Source organism: Bos indicus, chromosome X (genome assembly GCF_029378745.1).
Source record: "Bos indicus isolate NIAB-ARS_2022 breed Sahiwal x Tharparkar chromosome X, NIAB-ARS_B.indTharparkar_mat_pri_1.0, whole genome shotgun sequence".
Classification (NCBI taxonomy): Eukaryota; Metazoa; Chordata; class Mammalia; order Artiodactyla; family Bovidae; genus Bos; species Bos indicus.
Window position 1 is genome coordinate 11164815 of NC_091789.1, and position 19176 is coordinate 11183990.

A 19176-nucleotide genomic window follows, 5' to 3' on the forward strand; every position below is an offset into this window, starting at 1 on the left:
AGGACTGGAAAGGTTCAGTTTTCATTCCAATCCCAAAGAAAGGCAATGCCAAAGAATGCTCAAACTACTGCAAAATTGCATTCATCTCACACACTGCTGCTGTCTCTGGGGTCGCACAGAGTCAGACTCGACTGAAGCAACATAGCAGCAGCAGCAGCACATACTAGTAAAGTAATGCTCAAAATTCTCCAAGCCAGGCTTCAACAATGCATGAACTGTGAACTTCCAGATGTTCAAGCTGGTTTTAGAAAAGGCAGAGGAACCAAAGATCAAATTTCCAACATTCACTGGATCATCAAAAAAGCAGAGTTTCAGAAAAACATCTACTTCTGCTTTATTGACTATGCCAGACTTTAACTGTGCGGAACACTATAAACTGTGGAAAATTCTAAAAGAGATGGGAATACCAGACCACCTGGCCTGCCTCTTGAGAAACCTGTATGCAGGTCAGGAAGCAACAGTTAGAACTGGACATGGAACAACAGACTGGTTCAAAATAGGAAAAGGCGTATGTCAGGGCTGTATAGTGTCACCCTGCTTATTTAACTTATATGCAGAGTACATCATGAGAAACTCTGGGCTGGGAGAAGCACAAGCTGGAATCAAGATTTCCAGGAGAAATATCAATAACCTCAGATATGCAGATGACACCACCTTTATGGCAGAAAATGAAGAGGAACTAAAAAGCCTCTTGATGAAAGTGAAAAAGGAGAGTGAAAAAGTTGGCTTAAAGCTCAACATTCAGAAAATGAAGATCATGGCATCCGGTTCCATCACTTCATGAAAATAGATGGGGAAACAGTGGAAACAGTGTCAGACTTTATTTTTTGGGGGCTCCAAAATCACTGCAGATGGTGACTGCAGCCATGAAATTAAAAGATGCTTACTCCTTGGAAGGAAAGTTATGACCAACCTAGACAGCATATTAAAAAGCAGAGACATTACTGTGTCAACAAAGATATGTCTAGTCAAGGCTATGGTTTTTCCAGTGGTCATGTATGGATGTGAGAGTTGGACTATAAAGAAAGCTGATTGCCGAAGAATTGATGCCTTTGAACTGTGGTGTTGGAGAAGACTCTTGAGAGTCCCTTGGACTGCAAGGAGATCCAACCAGTCCATCCTAAAGGAGATCAGTTCTGGGTGTTCATTGGAAGGACTGATGTTGAAGCTGAAACTCCAATACTTTGGCCACCTGATGTGAAGATCTGACTCATTTGAAAAGACCCTGATGCTGGGAAAGATTGAGGGCAGGAGGAGAACGGGACGACAGAGGATGAGATGGTTAGATGGCATCACTGATTCAGTGGACGTGAGTTTGGATAAATTCCGGGAGTTGGTGATGGACAGGGAGGCCTGGTGTGCTGCAGTTCATAGGGTCACAAAGAGTCGGATACAACTGAACAGCTGAAATGACCGGAAAGTCCTGGATGGTATATATACCTATATATACATATATACATACATACATACATATATATATATGTGTGTGTGTGTGTGTGTGTGTATATATATACACATATATAAAGTGTATATAAAGTGCTGTTATATACATATATATATATATGTATATAACATCACTTTAGGAATATTTTAGGAAAATGATTGGTTACTAAATGAGCTGGGCTTCCCTTGCAGCTCAGCTGGTAAATAACTGCGTGCAATGCAGGATACCCTGGCTTGATTCCTGGGTAGGGAAGTTCCCCTGGAGAAGCTATAGGCTGTCCACTCCAGTGTTCTTGGGCTTCCCTGGTGGCTCAGAAGATAAAGAATCTGCCTGCAGTGCAGGAGACCTGGATTTGATCCCTGGGTTGGGAAAATTCCCTGGAGGAAGGCATGGCAACCCACTCCAGTATTCTTGCCTGGAGAATCCCCATGTACAGAGGAGCCTGGTGTGCTGCAATCCATGGGTTGCAAAGAATTGGACAAATGAACTAGAAACATGTTATTATTTTTCTCATTAAAAACAATTAAATATAGCATTCCACTTTACAAAAATTTACTTTTCACTGCATTTTCAGAAGAGATCTGATTCAGATTATGAGAGATGCCTGCAGCCTAATTAACCTTAGTCATATAGTATCAGCTCTAGATGGATCCTAGAATCATCAAATATAATGTTTTCAAACTATGCTGGGTCCCATACAATGCATGTTGTAAAGTATATTTCTTACTGTGAGTGTCAATTAAAGCAATTAGAAGCATCACTGATCTAATACAAATAAGAAGATTAATGTTTGGAAAGGGGAGAGGAGTAGTCCAAGGTCTCACAGCCAAGTTAATGGCAGAGCTGAATTTAAAACTCGGACTGATTATTTGTTCATGGCTCTTTCCCACACACCATGACTTGTCATGTTGCAAATCACCCCGTGAAATATGTAAACAGAAAGCTATAAAAGCAGCCTCTTCAATTAAAATGACACTGTATTAAAATATTAGTTCTTTATTTTCTTCATTTTAAAAAATCTGCTCTGTATTTTAAAATCTACTCTTGAATTTTACTTTAGTGTATTTGAAATGTACAGTTACCATGTAGAGCTACAATGATGGAACTCTTTATTGAGCTATTTTGAGATTGGGCTGTGTTTGGGATAGAGAGCCTTCTAAATCAATATTGAGCTTTTCCTTTGGTTACTCTTGAATGGACTTCTTTCTGTTTTCTGCTCTTCTTTTCTCTAGAAGCTTGAAGACTGAATTGCTTTCACAACTGCAGTCCTAGCTCTTTAGTACAAGTAGTTCCATGAAAGGTATACCCACAGAAACGTGCGTGAGTCCTAGGCTAAAATCTAGTTTATTTTAAAGGGTCAGATGCACCATTTCTTTCTCTATTTTATTGATACACTGTACAAAATTTGATCACATTAAAATGTAAGGAAGATAATTTCACTGTAATTACTCTTTCTTTGCTGTGAGAGAAATCTCAACAGTAGTGATGCCCTCTGTTTTACTTTGGATTTTTCTCTTTCTAGGAGTTTTGTTCTGTCTCACCTTCTCTTTGTTGTTAAGCTACACATGCACATATACACATAGGCAAATTTTTATATATGAAGTCTGAGCTGAAGAATTTGTTGTGAGTTTTTAATATGCAGCTTAATTTCCTCCCTAAGTTCATAAAGGTTTGGGCTGCCAAAGGTCTCTTTCACTCTAGTTTTGTATATATCTGAAATACTACAGGAGAACTTAATTATTCTGACACCTTTTTCCAAAGTGGTTACAGTGACTTGCAAAGACAGAATTTGAGAAAGGGGTTAAAAATAGGAACAAATGAGGGAAATGCCTGCCCTGGAGTGCTAAATACTTGCTATGGTTGAGCACAAATGTTTATGAGCTTTCTGAGACAGTTTTCCACTTTGTGTTGTTCATAGACTATGATCAGAACGGATAATGAACTAGTGTGTACCAGGATAGTCATAGAAGGTTTTTATAGCTGATCCCCTTCCTGATTTGTTGAGAGCCCATATCAGACCTGTTATTAAATATTTTGACTCTCATTTTTGATACAGACCAACTGTTCAGGACATTCAAATTCTATTCTTTGTCCTAAGGGCAGTTAACAATGTCTTTCACATAAAGACGATGTTCAGTATTATTAAAAAAGAAAGAACAATATAAACAGCGACAACGACAAAGGTTATCAATTAAGCAGTACTTAACCATCTACTCAGCATTGGTCATAGCACTTTGTATGTGCCAATTCACTTAATTTTTACAAAACCTTTGTGAGATTCTATTTTACACATGAGAAAACAGAATCAGGGTGATGTCAATAAGTTAACTAATGACACATAATTAATAAGTATTAAAACTGGACTCTTATACAGTCTAGCTCCAGTCATTTGATTTGATACCTCAATGTAATTATTTAATAAAATGTCATATTTATTTCATAGAGATATTTCTTATAAACTACCTTGATTTAAGCCAATAGCATTACATTAAATTGGGCTTTCCGGGTGGTTCATTGGTAAAGAATTTGCCTGCCAATGTGGGAGACGCAAGTTTGATCCCTGGGTCAGGGAGATCCCCTGGAGAAGGAAATGGCAACCCACTCCAGTATTCTTGCTTGGGAAATCCTATGGACAGAGAAGCCTGGCAGGCTACAGTTCATGTGGCTGCAAAGAGTCAGAAACAACTTAGCAACTAAACAACAACATTCCATCAAAGTACACTCCGTGAAAATGCATCTTTTATGAAAGGAATATGTTATTTATTGTATAATGCACACTTGTATCCTGCCAGTGTGCTTGATTCAGTAGTGACTGGAGACTGTCACACCTCAATGTCACCACTAATACTGTATTTTGTGAGAATAGCTCCTCTTAGAGCTGTGCAATGTGTTCAATCATTTTTGTAGGTATGTGTGGACTATATATACCACACTGTCCTGAACCTAGAATAGTAGGTTCAGAAATTGTCTGCTACTAACTTTTGTAATTTTAATTTGCTTGTATCTCATTGGACTGTGAATGTAGTTTATGTAGCTCGTGGTGTTCTGTTTTCTCCAAGAAGATTCCTCCAGTGGCCCAGACAAGAAAGGTCTCATGAATGCTGGGAGCAGTAGGTTTTAGTTCTGCTTTGACTCCATGGTAGGTAAGAGTACAGATTTTTGAGTCAGACTGATCTGAGTTCAAATCCTGGCTTCACAACTCAGTAGCTATGTGACCTTGGGTAAGTTACTGAACCTCAATTTCATCATCTGTAAATGGGGATAATAAAGATGACAATCATGTGAGATAGTGTATTTAAAGTCCTTAGCATAGTTCCAAGTATACAGTAGGTGCCTAATAAGAACTAGAGAAGTAGACTCTGAGTTCTTCTGGAACTTGATTTTCTCATTCAGCATTCTATGTTTGTCAGATAATTAGGTTCATATATGAAACTTTACTTCATTCATTTTCATAATTTTAAATAAGAATGGATTCTATAGTATAACTATGCATTAACTTATTCATTTGTATTTTTCATACTGAAAAATAAAATATGCAATATAAATTCTTGTGCATGGGTGTTTGGGCAGCAAATTACTTCTTAATGAGTCTTTAAGCATTAAGTATTAATTTAAATTGTTTAAAATTTGCAGTATGGCAAATCCAATAGATGTTGCCCAGACATATTGTAGATTTGATGAACTAATATTTATAGATAGATGGTTTCAAAAGCATAAACAGCTTTATTCAGAAAAAATGATATATTAGTAAATAATTTTCATCTATAAAAGGAGATAGAAAAGCAATTCATCATAATCATAAGGAGAAAATCTGTTTAATAATAAAAAAGCATTTCATGGAAATCGTGATTTTTTTAACAGTTGATATGATTATGCCAATAAAATGAATATTTGGGATACAAATGTCCTGAAACCCCCTATTATGAGTCTCCTTCTGTGTGCATACAAACTGTAGAATTTCCCCTGCCTTTCTGGTTGTTTTGTTTTGTCTTCCTACAAACACCTTTTGAGTAAAATATTGTGTTACCAACGTGTCAGTCTTTATGACAGCTGCAATGGGGATATAATTCCCTATAGCTATTTTTCTCTCTGCATCACAATTTACACTAATATTTACTGCAGTGCTCCAGGTCCTGTTCTGGCTGCAGAAAAAAATGCTGCTGATCCTTCAGTCATAGCTGGTCCTTTCCCTCTTTTCTCTCTCAGCCCAGATCTTCCACACCAGCCTCATCAGCCCCATCTGTTGGAAAATATTGGACTCATTGCATAAAATTCTCTCTTGAGAGAAATTGTGTGGTGCTGAATAGACATCACTCTTCACTCATCAACTTGCTTTCCTCCATGAAGTTCTCCACAAACTTTTTCCTTGTGTCTTTCTGTTCACACAAAAGAATCAACTTTGTCACAGCTAGATATACCTTCCCACATTTAAGCAATTCTTGAAATGAACCAAAGGGAAAAACACCCTCATAGTCCTAAAGAACTCTCTGTGACTTTTACTTCATTCTTTTTTTCTATCTCCTTACACCAAAGCAGTAAAAGAAGGAAAGAAAGAAAGCTGTCTAGGAAAAATAATCCCATGTTAATTACAGAATATCATTATGAATTATACCATCACATCCTTCACCATAGATTTATTTTTAAAAAGCTGCCATATTTTTAAAAAGTGTATTGACTTTTCACTGCTGCAGACATTGATTTACAAAATTGATATTTACCTAAATAATCATGATTTTAAGAATTCTAAAATTCCCATTTTAAACCATAAAGTCCCCATATGAAAGGTTTTAATGTATTAATGTATTTCTGGGGTTTTTGTTGTTACTGTTGCTGTTAGAGCCTGTATATATTACACAATGTCACAAATAATTTTTCATTTTCTATAACTGTCTAATCTACAACAAATTTAAATATATCTTTCTAATTCTGTTTCCTGAGTATTATGTTTTATTCAGTGGGAATTTTCAGGACTTCAAGCCCAGGAGACAACATCTTAACAGAACCTGAGAGAACTGCTCTGAGGAGATGAGGGGAAGAGTCAGGTCGTATAGAAGTTTTGCAACAAAGGATAGGTAGTCTGAATTTTAAAAAATTATTGTTAGTTAAATAAAATCAGGTATCTCAAGGTAAGGAATTTAGCACTTTTTTATGTATGGGAAGATGCAAGTGTCTGGGTTCACTGAAATCATTCCTTTCATATGCATCTCAGCTCTCTTGGGTCAGTACCCTGTGTTTTTTTCACGCCCTGAACTCCCTTGGGGTTCATCATAGGTAGTGTCTCCAGCCTAATGGCTTCAGATCTCCTGAGTGCCCTTAAGGCTCATGTTGGAGGGCTGCCATCACTGATGACTGTGACAACCTGTTTACTGATATGGCAGGAAATACTCCATTTTTCAGTCCCTCCCCATGGTTAGAAACTTGACCCATATTTGGGCTACATTTCATGACCAGTTTTTGTCCGAAGACACTGAGAGGCTTATCCCAGATCAGGTGAAACTTCTCCAGGATATGTCACTCCAGGTGTTAATATCTGGATTAGACCCATTGATAGGTAATAAAAAGTTCTCTGGATCCTCTATCTTTTAACCTACTATGATTCAGGAGTTATTTCCATTGTTGTTTCTTCCATACCTAGAATCACACTATTACAATTATTGATTGCATACAGAACTATATATCTGATCAATTGTTTCAAGTCACCTAGTCATCATTACACTTGTTGGAGGCCTGGTTACACATCGTAAGAGACAACAATCTTATAAAGTAGACAAGATATAAGTAAGGTAGTTAGTAACACTGACAAAGTCATAGTGTAGCACAGAGACAAAAGCATAAACAATTTGGAAACAAAGAACAAGTTAAAACAATGATTAGTTTAACAGGTTGTAATCCAGTTGCAATAAACCAGCAAGCCCAAGGGAGAGCCAGCTGAAGTCAAATTTGGCAGGGCCAGGTAGAGAGAAAAAGAGAAACATTTCATCTTTGTTTACAAAGGCATGCTTTATCAACTTGTAGGCCATATCATAAGAAGAAAGGTTTTACAGGAAAACAAAAATTCAACTTAGTATATTTCCCAGAGTCATAAAGTTATAAATCATATTTATCTGATCATTCAGTCCCACATACTTGATTCCTGTTGATCCACATGAAGTAATCAGGTTTTCCATTAGTTTGTCATTTGTTATCCAGTTCAGTGGCATAATCTAAAGGCTATTATAAACTTACATTTCTTTTGAAAGATTCTTTTCATCAGTCTTCTTGAAAAGCTTCATATTATAAAAGAATTGTAAAATTATGATAGTCTATAAAGGACAAAACTTAAAATAGCATGGTTAAAGACTTCAGTACAATATAATTAGCAGGAAATTTCTGCAATATATAACATGTTAGGATAATAACTAGAATAATTAGAATAACTGATGGATATATCCGATGCTAAGGATTCCCTATAAATTTGGAATATTTATATACTTGATATTTATTTATCTATCTATACATTAATCTAAAGTTTACCTTTAATTGCTTCACAATGTTTCTGAATTTAAAATACCAAATAAACTTAGTTTTAACATTCCCCTCTATGATGTTTCAGAGATGTTTCTTTTTTATGTTTTTTAGTTTTATTTTTTTTAATTTTTTTCAGGCTTTTATTTTTTTATTTATTTATACTTTTAATTTAAATTTATTCATTTTAATTGGAGGCTAATTACTTTACAATATTGTATTGGTTCTTTGAGCATTCCAGAGTCAGCTGAAGGCTAACTGAGCTTTAGCTAGATTTTGATATTGGGAAGTTAGTTAGAATATAATAATATTAAATTATTTAATAATCTACTTCAGTTCAGTTCAGTTCAGTTGCTCAGTCATGTCCGACTATTTGTGACCCCATGCATCGCAGCACGCCAGGCCTCCCTGCCCATCACCAACTCCCAGAGTTCACTCAGACTCACGTCCATCGAGTCAGTGATGCCATCCAGCCATCTCATCCTCTGTAGTCCCCTTCTCCTCTTGCCCCCAATCCCTCCCAGCATCAGAGTCTTTTCCAATGAGTCAACTCTTCGCATGAGGTGGCCAAAGTACTGGAGTTTCAGCTTCAGCATCAGTCCTTGCAATGAACACCCAGGACTGATCTCCTTTAGGATGGACTGGTTGGATCTCCTTGCAGTGCAAGGGACTCTCAAAAGTCTTCTCCAACACCACAGTTCAAAAGCGTCAATTCTTCGGCGCTCAGCCTTCTTCACAGTCCAACTCTCACATCCATACATGACCACAGGAAAAACCATAGCCTCGACTAGATGGACCTTTGTTGGCAAAGTAATGTCTCTGCTTTTGAATATGCTACCTAGGTTGGACATAACTTTCCTTCCAAGGAGTAAGCGTCTTTTAATTTCATGGCTGCAGTCACCATCTGCAGTGATTTTGGAGCCCCCCAAAAATAAAGTCTGACACTGTTTCCACTGTTTCCCCATCTATTTGCCATAAAGTGGTGGGACCGGATGCCATGATGTTTTCTGAATGTTGAGCTTTAAGCCAACTTTTTCACTCTCCTTTTTCACTTTCATCAAGAGGCTTTTTAGTTCCTCTTCATTTTCTGCCATAAAGGTGGTGTCATCTGCATATCTGAGGTTATTGATATTTCTCCCGGCAATCTTGATTCCAGCTTGTGCTTCTTCCAGTCCAGCGTTTCTCATGATGTACTCTGCATATAAGTTAAATAAGCAGGGTGACAATATACAGCCTTGATGTACTCCTTTTCCTATTTGGAACCAGTCTGTAGTGGACATGGAACAACAGTTGTAACAGTTCAACAGTTCTAACAGTTCTAACTTTAATCTAAACATAGTTAATCCTGACTATGCATAGAACTTTTTGCTCCTCAGGGTTCCTTTCTACAATCCCATCACCTTCTATATCCAGGCTGACTCTCATGATCCACCCAAATAAAATTAACCATAATTCATGGCAAATAGATGGGGAAACAATGGAAACAGTGACAGACTTCATCTTCTTGGGCTCCAAAATCACTGCAGATGGTGACTGCAGCCATGAAATTAAGACACTTGCTCCTTGGAAGAAAAGTTATGACCAAACTAGACAGCATATAAAAAGCAGAGACATCACTTTGCTGACAAAAGTCCATTTAGTTAAAGCTATGATTTTTCCAGTAGTCGTGTATGGATGTGAGAGTTGGACCATAAAGAAGGCTGAGGCCAAAGAATTGATTTTCTTGACCTGTGTTGTTGGAGAAGACTCTTGAAGGTCCCTTGGACTGCAAGGAGATCCAACCAGTCCATTCTAAAGGAAATCAGTCCTGAATATTCATTGGAAGGACTGATGTTGAAGCTGGAACTCCAATACTTTGGCCACCTGATGTGAAGAGCCGACTCAATGGAAAAGACCTTGATGCTGGGAAAGATTGAAGGCAGGAGCAGAAGGGAATGACAGAGGATGAGATGGTTGGATGGCATCACTGACTCAATGGACATGAGTTTGAGCAAGCTACAGGAGATGATGATGGACAGAGAACCCTGGCCATGAGGCAGAGTTGGACACGACTGAGCAACTGAACAACAACAACCTCATGGCCTTTTTTTTTCTTTTTTCTTGATAAAATGTAATTCCATTTTTCACACTTTCTTTACTGAAAACATATATTCTATATTTTATTGTACATTGAAATGTTTATTATTCCATTAACTTTAATTGCATGTTTAAATTAGAATCTTCAACTCTTAAAGCTTTAAGTGTTGAGGATTCTAATTTAGTAAAAGCTAAGAAGAAAGCAGATATGAACTGTCTTTTACATTGGCATTCTATACATTGGTGGGAAAACCCCGATGGCTCAGCAGTAAAGAACATGCCTGTAACACAGTAGACATGGGAGATGAAGGTTCAGTCCTTGGGTTGGAAGGATCCTCTAAAGGAGGAAATAGCAACCCACTTCAGTATTCTTGCTTGAAAAAAACCATGGACAAAAGGAGCCTGGCCAGCTACAGTCCATAGGGTTGCAAAGAGTCGGACTTGGTTGAGCATGCACAGACATTATATTGGTGAGCATAAACCACCAATAATAACCAGTGATTATTTCTGAAAACACTTGTTTGGTTAGAGAAAACATCTTGGGGTGACACTAAACATTTTCATTAATATTCTTAAATACTTTTAGCTTCTCTATTTAGTGATTCTTTATTAAATTTAAGTATATATATAAACTCATTGTAAAAATTATTTTTGATAACTTGCTTCAGGATATGTGCTCAGAGATGGACAAAAAGAATTGTCAATCACCCTAAGAGGGGGACAGATGTTGATTGACACTAACATATATATGTCAGGCTCTGTGCTTAAGATACTTTTTTTTCTTCTAAACACTGATGCTCGATGTTGATAGAATCACCTATATAGATTTTGAAAAGTACTGATGCAGAGAGTTTAATTACATTACATATTGCCTAGGCTTCCTTGGTTTCTTTCAATTTATTGTTTATGGTTTTAAATGTTTTTAATTTTGAGGTGAGATATAACATGAGAAAAGTACATAAAACATAACTATAAAATATAGTGATTGATTATATAGCAAGCACCTATATAAAATCCACCCAAATCAATGAATAAAACATTGACAGTAGCAAAAAAAAAAAAAAAAAAGAAAGAAAATTTTTTAATTGACAGCACACCAGAAGTTACCAATGAATCCTTTCTCAAATTACTTTAAGTACCCCACACCCTGCAAAGTAAGATTTCTCTTTTATGATATGCAGTTATTAATACTTGCTTTACTCTACATTGTTATCATTATACATGAATCCTTAACAGTATAGTCTAATTTTGTGTTTTTGAACTTTAAAAAAAAATTAGGGAGAGGGTGGGGAGATTTGGGAGAATGGCATTGAAACATGTATAATATCATGTATGAAACGAGTCGCCAGTCCAGGTTCGATGCACGATACTGGATGCTTGGGGCTGGTGCACTGGGATGACCCAGAGGGAGGGTATGGGGAGGGAGGAGGGAGGAGGGTTCAGGATAGGGAACACAGGTATACCTGTGGCGGATTCATTTCAATATTTGGCAAAACTAATACAATATTGTAAAGTTTAAAAATAAAATAAAATTTAAAAAAATTATACAAGAATATACATATTTTGCATCCTTTTTCTTTTGTTCAACATTTATTTGTAAGAATTATCCAAATGTAGCAACATATCACTATACCTTACTCATGGTTGTTGATTATTCCATTGCATGAAATATTACGATATATGTATTCTTTCTATTATAGGATCCATTGACCAAAAACACATGTCCTGGCCAGTCCAAATAGTAACTGCTTTCATGAGTTATCTTACAACAGGAGGTTCTGGGAAGGAACCCAGAACTAACAGGCTACCACCCACTGGAAAAATTCAGGATGTTTTTAGCACTTCAAAAGTATTTTGCCAATCTAGTGATGTGGTTTGACTTGCATTCCCATGATTTACTAACAAGGTTGAGAAGTTTTTCATATCTTTATTGCCCATTTGGATTGTCTTTTGTGAAGTACTTAACTGGGTATTTCACTCCTTTTTCTACTGGATTACTTGCCTTAAAAAAATGATTTGTAGGAGTTTTTATACATTCTGGATATAGGCCCTTTGTCAGTTACATGTTTTATAAATACCTTTTCACTCTTCATTAGGTTTTTCATTCTCTTTAAGGTGAGTTTTGAATTAAATTATACATCACAGTTAATGTAGATAAATTTGGTGATTTTTTTGTTATGCTGAGTGCTTTTGTATAATGTATGAGAAAATTTTCCTTAGCAAGTGCTTAATATATTCTCCAATAATGCCTTCTGAATACTTTATCATTTTGCTTTTCACTTTTAGGTTGAAAATTAATTGCTATTTTTTGTTGGATATGCCTATCATTTATTTTCTTCTGATCTATGCATTTAAGACAGCACATTTTCTTCTCTGTATAGCTTTAATTATATCCCAGAATTTCATATTTAATGTTTTGAATATTACTTAGATCAAATTAGTCTTTAATTTCATTATGATGTTTTGACACACAAATTGTTTTTTATTTATATTTAATTAGAAGATAGTTGCTTTACAATATTGTGTTGGTTTTTGCCATACAACCACATGAATCAGCAATAGGATGTACATATGTCCCCTCTGCCTTGAACCTCCTTCCCACCTCCTGTCCCATCCCATCCCTTTAGGCTGTCACAGAGCAGTGGTTTGAGCTCCCTGCAACATAAAGCAAGTTCCCACAGGCTATTTATTTTACATGTGATAATGCACATGCTTCAGTGTTACTCTCTTGATTCATCCCTCCCTCTCCTTCCCCCATTGTGCCCACAAGTCTGTTCTCTGTGTCTGCATCTCTATTCCTGCCCTGCAAATAGGTTCATCAGTACCATCTTTCTAGATTCCATACATATGTGTTAATATATGAAATTTGGTTTTCTCTTTCTGACTTACCTCACTCTGTATGATAGGCTCTAGGTTCATCCACCTCATTAGAACTGACTCAGAACTGTTCCTTTTTATAACTGAGCAATATTCCATTGTATATATGCACCACAGCTTCTTCACCATTTCGTCTGTCAATGGACATCTAGTTTGCTTCCACGTCCTAGCTATTATAAATAATGCTGCAATGAACATTGTATTACATTTGTCTTTACAGTTGTATTTTTTAAATTCCAAATATGTGGAGAAGTGTCTAGGTTTGTTTTTTGTTAATGATTTCTAGTATATCTACATTGTGATTAGAAAACCTAGTTTGATTGTGTCATTCATTTTAAATGTGTTGAAACTTGAAATACATTGAAACTTGCTTTATTGCCCAGCAGGTGGCCAAGTTTTATAAATATATATATTTTGTCTGTTCTTGAAAGTAATATGTATTCTGTACTTTTGGAGTGGTGTGACATATATACAAACTGAATGTTAACATATTGTTTAAATCTGACTAATTTTTGTCTATTTAATGTCATAGGTACTTATTCAATTAGTTGATGAGAAACAATAGCTAAAATGATACCATATAGTGATACATTTCTTTATTTCTCTTTGTGTTTGTCAACTTTTGTTTTTTATATTTTGAAGCTAGATGTTTCAGTTCATAGAAATATAGGATTATTTTGTCTTTTGATGATCTGAATCTTTAAAAATTATTTTGAAATGTCTGTATTAACTAATTAAGTTTACTTTAAAGTTGAATCTGTCTGACATTATAATAACAGCACTAACTTTCTTTTGATTTTTGTTTTAGTTTATCCTTTTCATCATTTTATTTTCACACTCCTTATGTTTTTTATGGTAGCATTTAATTTTAAGAATTCACCTGACAATCATGTTTTATGTGAATCAGTTGTCCTTTTATGTATAATGTAATTACTCATCTATTTGTGTTTATATCTACCAGCTTATTATATATTATATTATATACTTCCTATTTGTCTCAGCGATTTTATGTATGTTTTACTCTTTGTTTGTTACTTTCCTGCTACTTATACTGTTGTATCATCCCCTTCCCCTTGAGTGTGGACAGAAATTGCAACTTGCTTCTAACCAATATAAAGTGGCCAAAGTGAAGGTATTGTGCAGATTTAAATAAGTTCCCTAATTAGTTGAACTTGCATCATCAAAGAAGATTGGCTATGGTGGGTCTGACTTAATTAGGTGAAGGTGAAGCCTTTGACAAATGATCCAAACTTTCCCAGAGAGATTTTCCATTGCTGGGTCTGAATGCAAAATTTACATGAGTTCTATAGCTGGAAGGAAACAGTTTGCCAATAAACCAAGGTAGTTTGGAAGTAGGTTCTTCCCTAACTGAACCTCCAAATGAGAACACAAATCAGCTAGCATCTTGATACCAGCCTTGTGAGACTCTGAGAAGGGACACTAATCTAAGCCACACACACAATTCTGACCTACAGAAACTACACGATAATGAATAGGTTTTAAGTAACATTGTTATGGAGCAAACAAAATTAATATTAATACATGGGGTCTGATCCCTTTTTGAGGGCCTAGCTTTCTCTCAAGTACTTTTGGCCACTTATAATGCAGTTCAATTCACCTAAAACTGTTTTTTTCTAGATCTGCAAGTATATGGAAAAGCAGCACTGAGAACCTATGTTTATGCCTCTGGAATCTCCTATTCTGGCTATTTTCTCAGTAACTCCTCACTACTTGTTATCTCTTAAGATGTTTTTTAAAAAGATATATATCTCATCCTCAGTGAGTAGGTTGGTATAACTTATACAGATTATCATTACTGGAAAGCGGAGACTGGTTTCTGTCTATATTCTGAATCAGGGTCTTTGACTTTCCAATGAATTTGATTCGTTACTCAACACCCTTTCATAAATTAAGTTTTCCTGCTTATGTTGTCCAGACTCAGTTTTTGTTGCTTGTAAACATGAATCTTGATTCATTCCAGATGTGATAAGGTAAATATGAAATTAGTTATATTCAATGAATAACTAGGGAGATAAATGCACATATATTTGGAAAACATTGAAAGAACATAAAAAATATACTGATAGTAACTGTAATTTGGATGGTGGAAGAGTAGGCAATTGCTTTATTCTTTCTGTTATTGCAAATATTTTAATAATGAGCATGTCTTTATTTTATGATATAAACACTATTAAACTGCACAGACATCTAAAGTGTCTTAGTGGTAGAGTTTTATAAACATCATTAGTTCTTAATGATGTTTAGATGCTGTATGTGTATTATTGAGCAGTATGGAGAAGGCAATAGCACCCCACTCCAGTACTCTTGCCTGGAAAATCCCATGGACAGAGGAGCCTGGTAGGCTGCAGTCCATGGGGTCGCCAAGAGTCGGACACGACTGAGCGACTTCACTTTCACTTTTCACTTTCATGCATTGGAGAGGGAGATGGCAACCCACTCCAGTGTTCTTGCCTGGAGAATCCCGGGGACGGGGGAGCCTGGTGGGCTGCCATCTATGGGGTCACACAGAGTCGGACACGACTGAAGTGACTTAGCATAGCATTATACTTATATGTATATACTTATAAGTATATATATATATATATATATATACATACATATAATTACATGTATATACTTATGTTATATGTTAGAATAGTTAGTTGAAACTCAGGCTTCAAATCCCAGTTATCTCTCTTTGTTAGAGATATTTTTCTTTAGTCTTCAACTGCTCATATCCCCTAATCTTATCTCTGATTGTTAAAGGCTATCTTTAGGGAACTCATTTTATCCAGCAATATCTTTTTTAAAATTGTTAACTACACTCTTAATTACATCCTACATAGAGAAGAGGCTAAAAGTGAATAGTTAGAACAAAAATTTCAATAATAAGCTTATTGTTTGGTCTGATAAATACTATTCCCCTATGTAATTTACCTTTACATAAAGTTGGTTCTCAAAATTATTACAGTTAATTTGGAGTGGTAGAAAGTTGGATGATATGAGTGAATATCCTTGGGCCATGATGCAAATGTAAATTTTCTTTGCCTAATACTATTAATGGGGCCACAGAAAGTACAAAAGAGTCAACTGAATTCTTATTTATTCCATATCATTCCAATAGAAGTGTTTTATGGATAAATCTCTATAACCAGTTTATTTGAAAATTTGTCCATTTCTGCTAAAAAAGAATTAGTTGGGAAGGATGTTTAATTAAAGTTCTGGTTATTTGGATTCTAATTAGTTGTTCCTGCATTAGGATATTTATTTTCCAGGTTTATGATCCCAAACACAAATTGCTATTTATTTAGTTAAAGAATGTGTATTTCAGCTGGAACAGGAATATTTCATAATGAATCTAAATGCAGCGGGTATCTTTATTCTGCCAGTTTTCATTGCAACAGCTGTGTTTCTACCCATTTATTTTCTACATATTCTACACTTTACTCAGCAAATTTAAATTTTCAGCCCTTCTATAACAACCAGAGATACTGTAAAATACATGTTCTTTTCAGGCTTGCTATCAGTGTATAATTTTATAGCATATAGCTCAAAAAGGTAAGCAAAATATAAGAAAAGAGTTCCATGTAGAGACACACTGTGATGAAAAATGCTCCATGCTGAGGAAAATGTTGAAAGCGGATAAATTCTATACATCAGACAGAATAATGCATGAACAGAGAGTAGTTATAAATGCAAATATATTTTGAGAGAGTTATGTAAGGGGGCTATTGGTAGGCATCATTAGAGTGCCTTTTAAACAAATTGCTGTTGTTCAGTCGCTAAGTCATGTGCGACTCTTGGTGACCTCCTGGACTGTAGCCCACCAGGTTCCTCTGTCCATGGAATTTCCCAGGAAATAATACTGGAGTGGGCTGCCACTTCCATCTCCATTTAAATAAATTAGCAGACATAATAGTTACTTCAAGTGCTAGCCTTTATAGAAAGGATAAAACATACTCCATTAAATATACAACTGAAAATATGTGGTAAGTCTTTTTCCATTTTTTCTGCTAAGTAGAAAAGTTAGCACAACTAGTAATTTTACTTTACCTCAAAAGGACAATCTTTTACACAAGTGCTGTGAAAGAGGAAATTGTGAATGCATGGGCCATATTTGTCTTTCCTATTATTGTATCTCCAGCACTAAGCATGGTTCCTTGCACACAGTAGGAGATAAATATTAATATCTGTTCATTGAATGAAAAGATGACTACTTGGGTCTATCTGATCCTTCTCAATGGATTCTGTGTCAAATATTTTAGTATTTATGGCTATCATTTCTGACACTTACTTGTAGTAAAAAAATTCCCAAGTGTGGCAGTGGTAAAGAATCCGTCTGCCAATGCAGGAGATGCGGGTTCTATCTCTGGGTCAGGAAGAACCCCTTGAGGAGGAAATGGCAACCCACTCCAATATTCTTGCCTGGGAGAGCCTATGGACAGAGGAGCCTAGTGGGCTATCGTCCCATGGGGTTGCAAAGAGTCAGACACGACTGAGCAACTGGGCATGCATGTAGCAAAAAAGGTACTCAGCCAAATTGTAATACCGGTAGTGGAATCTAGGGACAATTAAATATGTTAAAAGGCATTTACGTTGAGCAATTGGATTCTGGTTAATTGTTTCATTTCTTTTCATAAATTGCTTTGATTAAACTAACTGGGAACTAGCTATAGACAGGGATTTGCCAACTCTAGGTTATTTTTCATAGACAAGTCCTATTTATAAATGCAAAATAAAACAAAAAAGACTCTTTTTCTCAATAAAGATTATGAATATGACATTAGCTGTTAGAAAACAAAAAGAGTTGCAATAGCCTTGGATAATCCTAATGTTTGGATACCTGGCAGAAAAACTGTATAGAGAGCTTATTTTTTCAGCAAGGTGGACTGGAAAAGACTACACAAATAATACTTATAACTTGGCCTACTTACATATATTAGCACAAAATTTGTATTTGAATGAGCCTGAGACAATTGTTCCTATGAAAATAATTTGTGAAATCAAGAAAACTTACTGTCTCTGTTTCTAGAAGTTGAGGGGTTGTGGTAGGAAAGGAGAGAGAAAACTTGCCTGTTCTGTTGTTACTGAAACACAACCTACCTGATCTCCTGCAACAATAATTTATTTGACTTGGGGCTGGAGAATATCAATGAAATGAAAGTAAAGAATAGATTAAATTTAATTACAATGTATGCCACAACTGTTCTGTGTAACTAAGGAAATAAAACTCAGCATCATATAAAAACCATTCCAATCCCTTCAGATTAAGTAATAAATTAAAATGTACTTAAGGAAAGCAATGCTCAAATTTCATGTTATCCTCACAGTGCCAAACCAGACATTGTCATGTTAGCCAAATTTGTGTATAATAGAAGTCTTAAAAGTGTCATTATAAAAGGATAGGTTACACTTTTTATATCACCTCTAATTAGTTTTCTGGTTGTTCAGAGCCAATTTAATCTCCTTGATCCTCCTTAGGCAACAGGTAAACAGAATGATTTCAAAATGGATTAAAATTACAATCCTTTCCTCTATTGACTTAGCACAATATTTCACAAAATTACATTTGGAATTACCCCCAAAGATGGATTTCTATGTGTAAATTAATAGTAGGATTAAAACCTAAAAATTCAACCAAACTTAAATTACAGTGAATTGAACAAAGAGGAGACAAGGGAAATGGTAGGAGCCCTACTTTACAAATTCATTCATTCATTCATTCATCAAGTATTTACAAATTAGATACTATGAGTCAGATGCTGGGAATATACTACTGATCTCACTGAGCCTGCATATTTTCCACAAGTAAATATAGAAATAAACCAAAAATACAACTTCAGGTAGTGGCAAGTACTGGGTTGGCCAAAAAGTTCATTTGAGTTTTTCCATAAGATGTTACAACATAATGAAGGAACTAAAACAGGGTAATATTAATGTGGCTGGCAATCACCTTCTCAGGCTGCGGCAATGTCTAATTGACATTGAGTGGTGAGGGAAGGACTTTCTGAGGTGGTGACACTTTACTTATGATCTTAGTAATGAGGAGCTGATGTGGCAGAAAAGCATTCCTGACAGAGAAAATAGACAATGAATTAGTACTGAGGTGGGATAATTGTGGGCTTAGTTGTTTGAAGATAATAACAATTATGGTAGCAATTTTCAATTATGATTGGAGTTCTGGCCTGAGGAGAGAAGAGTGGTCTCAGAGGTGTTGGAGAGGTAAGCAAGACTTAAATATATAGTGGCTACACATCACTCTAAGCAGTTCCATT